Genomic DNA, 9694 nt, shown 5'->3' on the forward strand with positions numbered 1-9694 from the left:
TCAGTATGTTAAAGCTCAGAGTGCATTTGAAAGAGTAGAGGCAGGCCTGATATGAAGAAGAAAAAGCAGAAGGAGAAAGAATTCAGTAAAGCAATATTTTTGAACGAAATATCATTAAATGATTGAATGGCAGTTAGGAAAGAAAAGAAAATGTGAAGAGAGTCATTAAGTTAATAAAAAAGAAATGTGAGATGCCTGAATCCTGAGAAGGGGAAAAAAAAGAAAGAAAAAAAAAAAAGAAAAAAACCCACCAAGCTAATGAAGGTATTAATATACCTAAGTAAGTTAAAGTTGTTAATTAGTTAGGAAACATGCTCATAGAGTCTGAATTATAATCTCCATGGGTAGTGGGAAAGGATGCTGCTTTTCTCCAGATCAGCAAGTGTTCAGGGATTTCAAGCTCAAAGAGGATAGATTTAGGTTAGACATAAGGAAAAAGTCTTTTGCAGTGAGGGTGGCGAGGCACTGTAACAGGTTGCCCAGTGATGTGGTTGATGCCCCGTCCCTGAAGACTTTCAAGGTGAGGCTGGATCAGGCCCTGGGCAACCTGATGCAGCTGTGGATGTCCCTGTTCATTGCAGGGGAGTTGGACGAGACGTCCTTCAGAGGTCCCTTCCAATTCTAAGGATTCTGTGATTCTATGATTAACATCTGTCAAGTAAGAAAGAGCCTCTAGGCCAAACTGAGTCATTATTTGTAGATCTTTGGGGATGTTTTTGCTTCAGTTCTGTTTTGTTATAATTCTGATATTGGTCTGAATTTTACAAAATATTCAAATCCTTGTTTTGATGACTTTTACATGGAAAACTCAGACAAGAGTATTCCAATATTCCAACGTTGGGCATTTACACCTCTTTACCCCTGAACCCTAGACAGGCATTTTCAGGCTTTTGCCTCACTGCTTTCTTTCCTGTCTGTTTTTTCTCTGCCAATTGTTTCTTTAGGATAATCAAACTTTAGTTTCTAGGTACTAAGGACCAGGAAGGACTATATTCAGCAAAATTTGATAGTAAGACAAATCTCCCCATAGAGATCAGAAGATGTTACAGCAGGTTAACACTCCAGCTGGTGGGTTGCTCATATTAAGCTGTGGATCTTTGAAGCCAAATGAATGTTGAGAACTTTCCACCCATATCACAGTACAGAAACATCTGGGTGAAATAGCATTGAGCTTACTCACAATGAAAACACACAGAAGAACACACGCATACCTTCTTGCTCATCTCCGTGGCTGAAAGTTGAGCTGAAGTGTGAAAAAGATTAAGAAAGCTGCTGGTTTTGAAATCCCAGGAGAACTGTTTTTTCACTCCTTCTGCAAGAGAAACTGAACAGCTTGATGAAAAGATGTTCTTCCATTCATATTTAGCATGCTCTAAAATGCTTTAATACCATATCTTAATAAGTAAATAAATAAATAGATAAATAGTACATAGAGAGTACATTTTGTAATAAGTAGAGTCATCATTTGAATTTTCCTGGTCAAGCACCATATCAGAAGGTGCAAAGAGCTCTTAGGGCTACTCAGCTGAAATGCATAGGTCTTCTAGTTGCTTCCTACTCCTTCGATCCCTGCTCTCTGTTTTGATACTGTTGGTCACAATATCATTCATTTTAATGGCTTCTATGATGGGTCTATTTGTCCTGTAGATGCTGAGCTGGAGCTTTGTCTACATCACAAAATATTATAAGCCTTCATAAGCTTTATAATCAGCAGGATATTTAATATGCATGTAAGACTGATAATTTTTAATGTAAAGTCTGAATGAAAACTGAAGGCATTAATTATTTTAATTATGATTATCTGGTGTAATTCTAAAACTTTTGGTTGATGGTCTGACAGGATATTAAATATCCTGAATTACATTAATAGATCATCAAATTACTCAAATGAAAATGTTTCAAGTCACAAAAGATTCAGAGTAGAAAAGCAAGAAGTTGTGTTATATGGGGAAAAGGGCATAGTATTTTCAAGAAAAGAAAAGAAAATAGATCATTTACACAACAAAGAACCCACATTTGTTTAAAACAAGCTGATATTGCTGAGACAATATTTGGATGTACTCTCATGGTGCAGTATACACATTTTTTATCTTATGTTACGAAACCTGGAGTGATGAATACAATGGCTGAAGAATGGTCTCAAAGAAAACATTTAGCATGAGCATAGACACTGTAACTTCTGCTTTCAGCTTCAACTAATCCACACCTCCTTATGATGTAATAAGCTTGTTAATTTTCTTTAGGTTCCAACCTGCCATGATCAGAGCTTGTGTTTTCTTCTATATCTGTACCGCACCTACCACATAGTATTACAGGAAGTTGCAATAATATCTATAAAAAAAATTAACTAACGTCTATTACATTTTAATATAAATTACTAATAATTAATAATAATTGTATGTATGATATCAACAAGTTACTCCCGCAAAGCACTTTCCAAGACATAAACTATGCTTTTCTCATGACTATCTTTGAAGATAAGGTTCAAATGCAATAATAGCTGATTACAAGATTGCGTTTTTTTTAAATCAATAGATGTTTTTCTTTTCTGCCTGTCTTTCTGTAATTCCTCTTTTTTTTCTCCTGGTTTGTCCCTGACCTCCTTTTATTTCTGTTTCCAGTTTATAAAAATTTTCCTCTCTTCTTGGCATGAGAAATGGACTTGTGGCCTAGAGACTTTGAAACATACTTCTGTAGCCATGGATTTCACATACCTAGCCTGCTGTCTGCACTGCATTTAAACTGAAAGGTTATACTGAAGCAAATATTTCTGGAAAATTTTATGAACTAAAAGTACTTTACAACCATTTATAATAGCATGGCAGTGGTACTGAAGGACAAATGGGTCTGGTAGGCAGGATACACCAGCTGTGCTTGCCAGCCTTGTTAACACCCCTAAGAGCTGCTGCAGAGATTAAAGAGCAGAGCAAGCAAACGGAAGGAAATGGAGCAGAGCACGGCTCTGCTTTGCTTTGCTATCCTCCCTTCCTCTCTCCCCCTTTTTTGACTTTTACTTCCTCACAGGAAACTAAAGTTGTGCACAGGTGGCAAGCAGTCTGAAAGAAAGTGGCTTTTCCTTTCATTAACTAAAGAAGTGAATGGTTATTTATCAAAAGTTTCCATCCTTTCACTAAGCAAAAGTTTCTTAACTCTTTCTTACTTTTCACGTTTGTAGCTTTTAACATTTTCTCTTTCAGTTAGATTTATATTTATTGAAGAACTGTCATTCACCAACACCAATAGATATTAAGAACAAGTAGTATGCTCCATTGGCAGATCTGAATTTCCACAATTTTCTACAAACAAGGAGATCTACCTCCAGATCACTACTGACAGAGTTTGGAATTACCATTTCATTGAAGTAACTATGGCCATGGGATGGCATAGAGAGCAGTTTGATAATCATCTAATCATCTGCTATGATGCAAAGGGGATGATTTTCATTCCTGGCTCTGGTGACACCATCTGTACTTCACAGTGCCAACTTTTTGCAACATAACTGCCACTGTGTACCTGGTGTAGCAGATGTCATGTTTAGTGCACCAGTCATAGGTCTAACATCTCCAGCCCAACATCATCTATTGCAGATGAAGGAAGCAGTCAAATTACTGCCTGGCTAATATTTATTCAAAGATTTCCTTTTTTTTTTTTTTTTTTGGTCTGGTTATAATGTTACTTTTTCCTTTGTTTTTATTTTTAATTGTTCAAATGGAGCAAATGATAGCATCTAGATTTACTCATAGTCTGGGCATTTAGCAGCCAATCACTGAAATACACAATGGGACTCCTGTTTTACTGTTCTACAGTTTTCTATCTCAGGGTTGTTTGCACATCAATGTAAGGGTTCCAGCTGTTTTGTTTATTACATGGCTAGTCAAGAGACCTGTTCGGTGTATATGATTATAGTTCAGATGCTACAGATACCAATATGTATGAATATTAATGCAAGGCACTCCAGCTTCTTGTAAATTTTCTTGTCAGTACTTCACATTCAAAAATCATGAACCAGGAGGAAACATGAATGTCACTAATGAAAACCAATGCACTTCAATTTCTACGGCATCAGGAATGTTTTTCAATCTATTTCCTCAGCTGTGTGAACTCTCAGTAGAGTGATACTCTCAAGACATTACAAAACTTTCCACTATATACAGTAATAATCTAGAAAAAAATCACATTCATCATTGCTTAATATTTGCTTTTATTTAGCTATGAGCAAACTCAAATGAGATGTTGTTCAATTTCCAACAGGATTTGGGGTCCAGACTGGGCACAGTGACTTACAGGAATTCATATATGATGAGATAGCCCTATATTTTACTCCACCCACCTCTGCAAAAACAGCAAGGCTGTAGGGCTACAAAACAGGTGGTTTTGTGTGTCAAGTACTTAGTCTGTTAGGTTACCAATTTCCTTCAGATTAAGTTGCTCAGTTCTCGCAAGATCCAGCGTATGAGCCACACCAGGTGGCTACCACCTGAATAGCCCTTTCACCTTGGTAAATCCACCCCAGTACTCCCTCCAGCTTTGGTAGAAGCGGCGATTTGAAGTTAGAAACAGTGCCCTGGAGCTTCTTGTCACACCACCTCTAGAACCAAACTTATAAATTAAGTAGCTGGATTGGAATTTCCCCCAGGTAACTACACTGTCATCTTCACAACTGCTCTCCAGCTGCAGAAGTCGTAATGGTGTATGCAGCACCATGTGCTACCAACAGCTGCCAGGAAAAGTAGCCACGATACATCCTGTAATGACTGTATTTATTTCTTTTAATACTATATGCATCTTTGGCTTTCCTGTGTTACTGGCCATCTGACTTGTTCAAGGAGTTATGAACACCAGCTGAAAGAAAAAACATCTACCCTGTCACTGAAAGTAAAACTCTTGATGGACTGGAAGCAACACAAAAACACGTCCATTACAGGCTGCAGGAAACTGATGACAAAGAACCAACCATAAAGTGTACGGCAAGAAACAGTGCTGGCCCGCAGACATTGATGAGTGATGACAGCATCTTGAAGGTGTTTAAACCTCGAGAGAACTGATGCTCTCTGAAGCTTTACTGTTCTCCCATGCTGTGTCCTCTGGGTATTTAAGATACACCACATAAGCTTCATGGGGAAGTTTCTTCAGAACTCTTCAAAAAGGAGATGAGATCACAGGAACAGAGCATGAGACTGAACCCTACCCATGAATGGGGCTTCCTGCTTCCATGGGGCAGGTCTGCTTCTGTTTCACGATCTCCTGCATTCCTCCTAAATCACTTCTTTGAAGAGAAGACTAAATAGTAATCCTGATTTTAACTACAAATGTCTGGATCTTCTGCCCATTCCTTAATTTAGAAATGCTTGCTAAACAAGTGAATGTCATGTTAACCTTGATGAATATTTGCACTGTGTTTGCTCTGAACTCAGAAGCAAATGTATCAGCAAACACTTGTGTCCCGAGGAAAAAGCATGTGGATTTGAATCCATCTTCTGTTCCCATGTCCACAAAAGGGAAAACAGAGGTAGACTTTCTTGGAAGCTTCTAGAAGCACCAAAGAAAAGAAAATGGGAAAATGGAATCAACTGTGTTAAAGCAGTCTCTATAAACAAGCCCTTGAGTTTGATTTAGAAAAAAAAAAGACATGCTACTCTGAAGAGACTTTTTCTTCTCTATGACTTTCAGTAGGAAAACCTGGACAGAGCTTAGAGAAACAAAGGAAAAAAAAATCTCAGCAGATCATTTACAAGGAATATTAAAAGTATTAAATTACTCGAGCTTGGCTAAACAATGACACAATAACATTTTCAGTCTACAAGTATTTTTAAACTTTATTTTTAAATGCTGTTTTTACAATGAGGCAGCTTGTACATGAAGTGACTATGTAGGCCGCTCCTTTTAATACAGTATCTCCCTGGCAACAAGACCAGCAAAAATACAAAAAGAGATTAGATGACCAATTGTTTCTTCCATCTCTCACGTCTTCAATTCCTTTGCCGGATGGCTGATGCAGTGCTCGGACTCAGTGACTCCTCTGGGTGGGTGAAGCTCGATTCAGTATGTTGCCTTTGGCAAAAATCATTACATGCAGCTACAAGGTATGTTATGCTGATATCATATGGCTGTAAAAGGGGAAAAAAAATTCTTTGAAGTGCCAATAGAAAATCTTGGCTATCACAAGACCAAAATTTCAGTACTTCCTTATGAATATCTTTAAGCTCTAACTTACGGAAACAACAAGGAGATTTTGGGAAGATCAGACAACTGATCCAGGAACTATGGCTGGGAACAGTTCCCTGGAAGGACATCCAGCTTGATATTGCTCATGGACACCACAGCAACACAGAACAGATGATGGAGAAAATGCAGATGCATTATTGACTGAGATAAATGAGAGATGCTCAAAATCTTATGGTTGATTCAAAATGTATGGTCTTCAAATTCATTCCAGTTAGAAGAAAGGAATACCTTGTGCAGGTGTTCCTGATGCAACCCCTGTAGCTGTGCTCTGTCCTTGCCCTTCTCATTGCTGTAACGCACTCCTCAGACCCCTACCGAGTGCAGTTGCTGCACAGTGCGTCAGTGCTTGATATGGGGTACTCCTCTATAGAGAACATATTTTCATACTTCTCTGTCTTCACCAGTTAGTAACTTTCTCTATGAGAAAAAGCTGGTTTTAATCTTAAGAGCCTTAAATGGTAAGAATTACTTCTGAGACTGCCTCAACATCTGTGGCACAAAGCAACAACAGAGATCACAGGGAGTGCTCAAACTAGGAGAGTCCAATTTAATTGCCTTTCATTTGTTTTCACTGGCTTGCACTCTCAGTAGTTTTGAAGCCTCTAATTGAGATCTCACCCAGTTCAAAAACTCTGGAACTTCTCATTCCCAGGACACACTGTAAGTTTCACTTGTTCTCCACAGATTTTCATTTTTCAGTTAAGGCCGCAAAAGAATATGACAAAAGCATATTGCAACATGAAATGAGATCTATAAAATATGTTTTTGTTACTTATGGCCAGATTATTCAGCTCTTGGCAGACAACAACACAGATATGGGAAACAGGCACGAAGGGCAGCCCTAAATCAGGCAATTTGCAACAAACCTCACTTGGCAGTGTCAGAAGCTGTCAGCTAGCTGAATCAGTTAGCCATACTCCTTTCTGTCAGACATGCTCAAAGAATGGCTGTTCTTTGGAGAGGAAAGATGGGGAAACCCCACTCAGCTGAGCTAACTTTCTGATGGCAGAACATCAGTTTAATCACCATTAGGTTCTTCAAAATGCCAGCCTGTTCTTGCAGATCTTGCTCACACATGTATTCTTATTCTGATAAACACTCTAGGAGGCAACCATCTAATAATTGTTTTGTCCAGAAAGAGCCAAAAAACCTGTATGTTCCAAATGATTTGTTCATGTTCCTCTTCTGGAGTTCTTGAAACAGGAGTTAGGTGATATATTCCTCAAGATTTCATTGGCCATCTGCACCAAAATGAATTTCACTTGGTGAATAATTAAAGGAAAATTTCCTCCATCTTTTTTATCCATTATCACCTTAAGCAGTAAAATGGACCAAACAAAGCCACTTCGTAATATCAGTCCAGTTATTTCAAATACAACTTACAATTATACAAAGAGGGTTAGTAAAGTTTTAAATCAAATGAAATAAGCAAATACATACTATCTAATTTCTTTCTTTCGAGAGTAAATATTAACGACCCATTTCTGGCACAAGTCTCATTCCCTTTCTTCCCAACACAGCAGAAATTAGCACTACAGAATGTGAGTATGGGGCACTAAATATAAACACACATATTGCCATTCTAAACAAGAGCAGGCATGCGTACCAAATCCCATAGCATGTAACATCTACCCCAGAGTCCTTGTATGAAAACATCATTTTGGTGGGGTGCAGTACAACATTCCGGTTACTTCAGGCACTTTGTTCAGTAACATCCCCTATCCTCAAAGTAATTGTTGTTTTTGTGACTGTAAGAGTAGGGAGAATCCCACAGCATGAAGAATTAAATGCACATTTGCGCACACAGAGTATCTGCTTTAAGGAATGATAGCCCTAAGATGTGTGGCCATGTGTTGTTCCTACCTATCTGCAATAGCATGGATATCATATTTGTGCTTCATTTGCCTTCTTTTCCAGAAATCTCAGCCCACATGAAACCACAGCATACACTTTTACTTGCACTCTTCTTAATACAAGGGTGATAGCTTTGTCAAAATTAGAAAATGAGAAAATAGCGCAAGTTTTCTTAAGAACCTATGGTTCTTAGATGAGCTGGCAATGTGCACTTGCAGACCAGAAAGCCAACCATATGCTGGGTTGCATCAAGAGAAGTGTGACCAGCAGGTCAAGGGAGGTGATTCTGCCCCTCTACTCTGCTCTCATGAGACCCCACCGGAGTACTGCATCCAGTTCTGGAGCCCCCAACTCAAGAAGGACATGGAGTTGTTGGAACAAGTCCAGAGGAGGGCCACAAAGATAATAAGAGAGCTGGAGCACCTCCCCTACAGGGACAGGCTGAGAGAGCAGGGGCTCTTCAACCTGAAGAAGAGAAGGCTCCAGAGGAACCTTACAGCGGCCTTCCAGTACCTGAAGAGGGCCTGCAGGAAAGCTGGAGAGGGACTTTTTATAAGGGCATGTAGTGACAGGACAAGGGAAAATGACTTTAAACTGGAAGAGGGTACATTTAGACTAGATATTAGGAAGAAAATCTTTACTGTGAAGGTGGTGAGGCACTGGAACAGGTTGTCCAGCAAGGCTGTGGATGCCCCCTCCCTGGAAGCATTCAAGGCCAGGCTGGATGGGGCTTTGAGCAACCTGGTCTAGAGGGAGGTATCCCTGCCTATAGCAGGGAGGTTGGAACTAGATGATCTTATAGGTCCCTTCCAACCCAAACCATTCTATGATTTTATGATTCTACCTGCTCAGTGCACAAGACCCATGAACTAGAACACCCAGCACCTATCGTTGTTCTAAGGGGCATGGTTTAGTGGGAAAATACTGGTGGTAGGTAGACGGTTAGACCGGATGGTCTTGGAGGTCTTTTCCAATCTTGCTTATTCTGTGATTCCATGATTCTATTATTCCTCTTGTTTTCCAAAGTAACACAGCCAAATGTAGCAGTTTCACCTGGTGACTTGTGCTGTAAGAATTCCCAGCATGTCCTACAGCTAAAATATATCTGGTAGAAGGAAATCAAGGGATCTTTTTTGGTGGAATTTGCAGGCTGGATTAAAGTAGAACATTTTGTGAATTTCTTTTGAGTACAGAAAATTGTCTGAGTCAAAAGCAATGATGCAACTCCCCATCCCCACATAATTCATTCTGATGTTTTCTAAATTATGTTTTAATTTTGGATAAAATATAATTTCATTCAAAGTTTTATTCCATTGTATCTAAAAATACAAAAATACAAAAAGATAAATCTCTAAAAAGACATATTAAAAGATAAATCTCTAAAAAGACATATTTTGCTTCCAATACTTTTTTTTCCAAATTTCTTATTTGCCAAAACTGTTGTTTTGTTGGTTATTTTTTCATTAAAGCAGGCATATCTCAAATAAAAAAAAATCCAAATCACAGACACTTACACAATTCTTAGGTATTGCAAAACAGATCATATTGTTTCATAGGCTAAATGGAATTGTGAAATACCACACATGAAACACTGTACTAAACAAAAAGTAGACAA

The 9694-nt window shown here is 38.6% G+C and overlaps 1 long non-coding RNA gene across 1 annotated transcript; it reads right to left on the minus strand.

Moving 5' to 3' along the window:
• Positions 5799-8394, minus strand: LOC110394298. Its single transcript, XR_002435541.1, has 2 exons — positions 6215-8394; positions 5799-6107 (listed from the first exon to the last, which is right to left on the minus strand). It is a non-coding gene; the product is annotated as an uncharacterized LOC110394298 (long non-coding RNA).

Source organism: Numida meleagris, chromosome 2 (assembly GCF_002078875.1).
Source record: "Numida meleagris isolate 19003 breed g44 Domestic line chromosome 2, NumMel1.0, whole genome shotgun sequence".
Taxonomy (NCBI): domain Eukaryota; kingdom Metazoa; phylum Chordata; class Aves; order Galliformes; family Numididae; genus Numida; species Numida meleagris.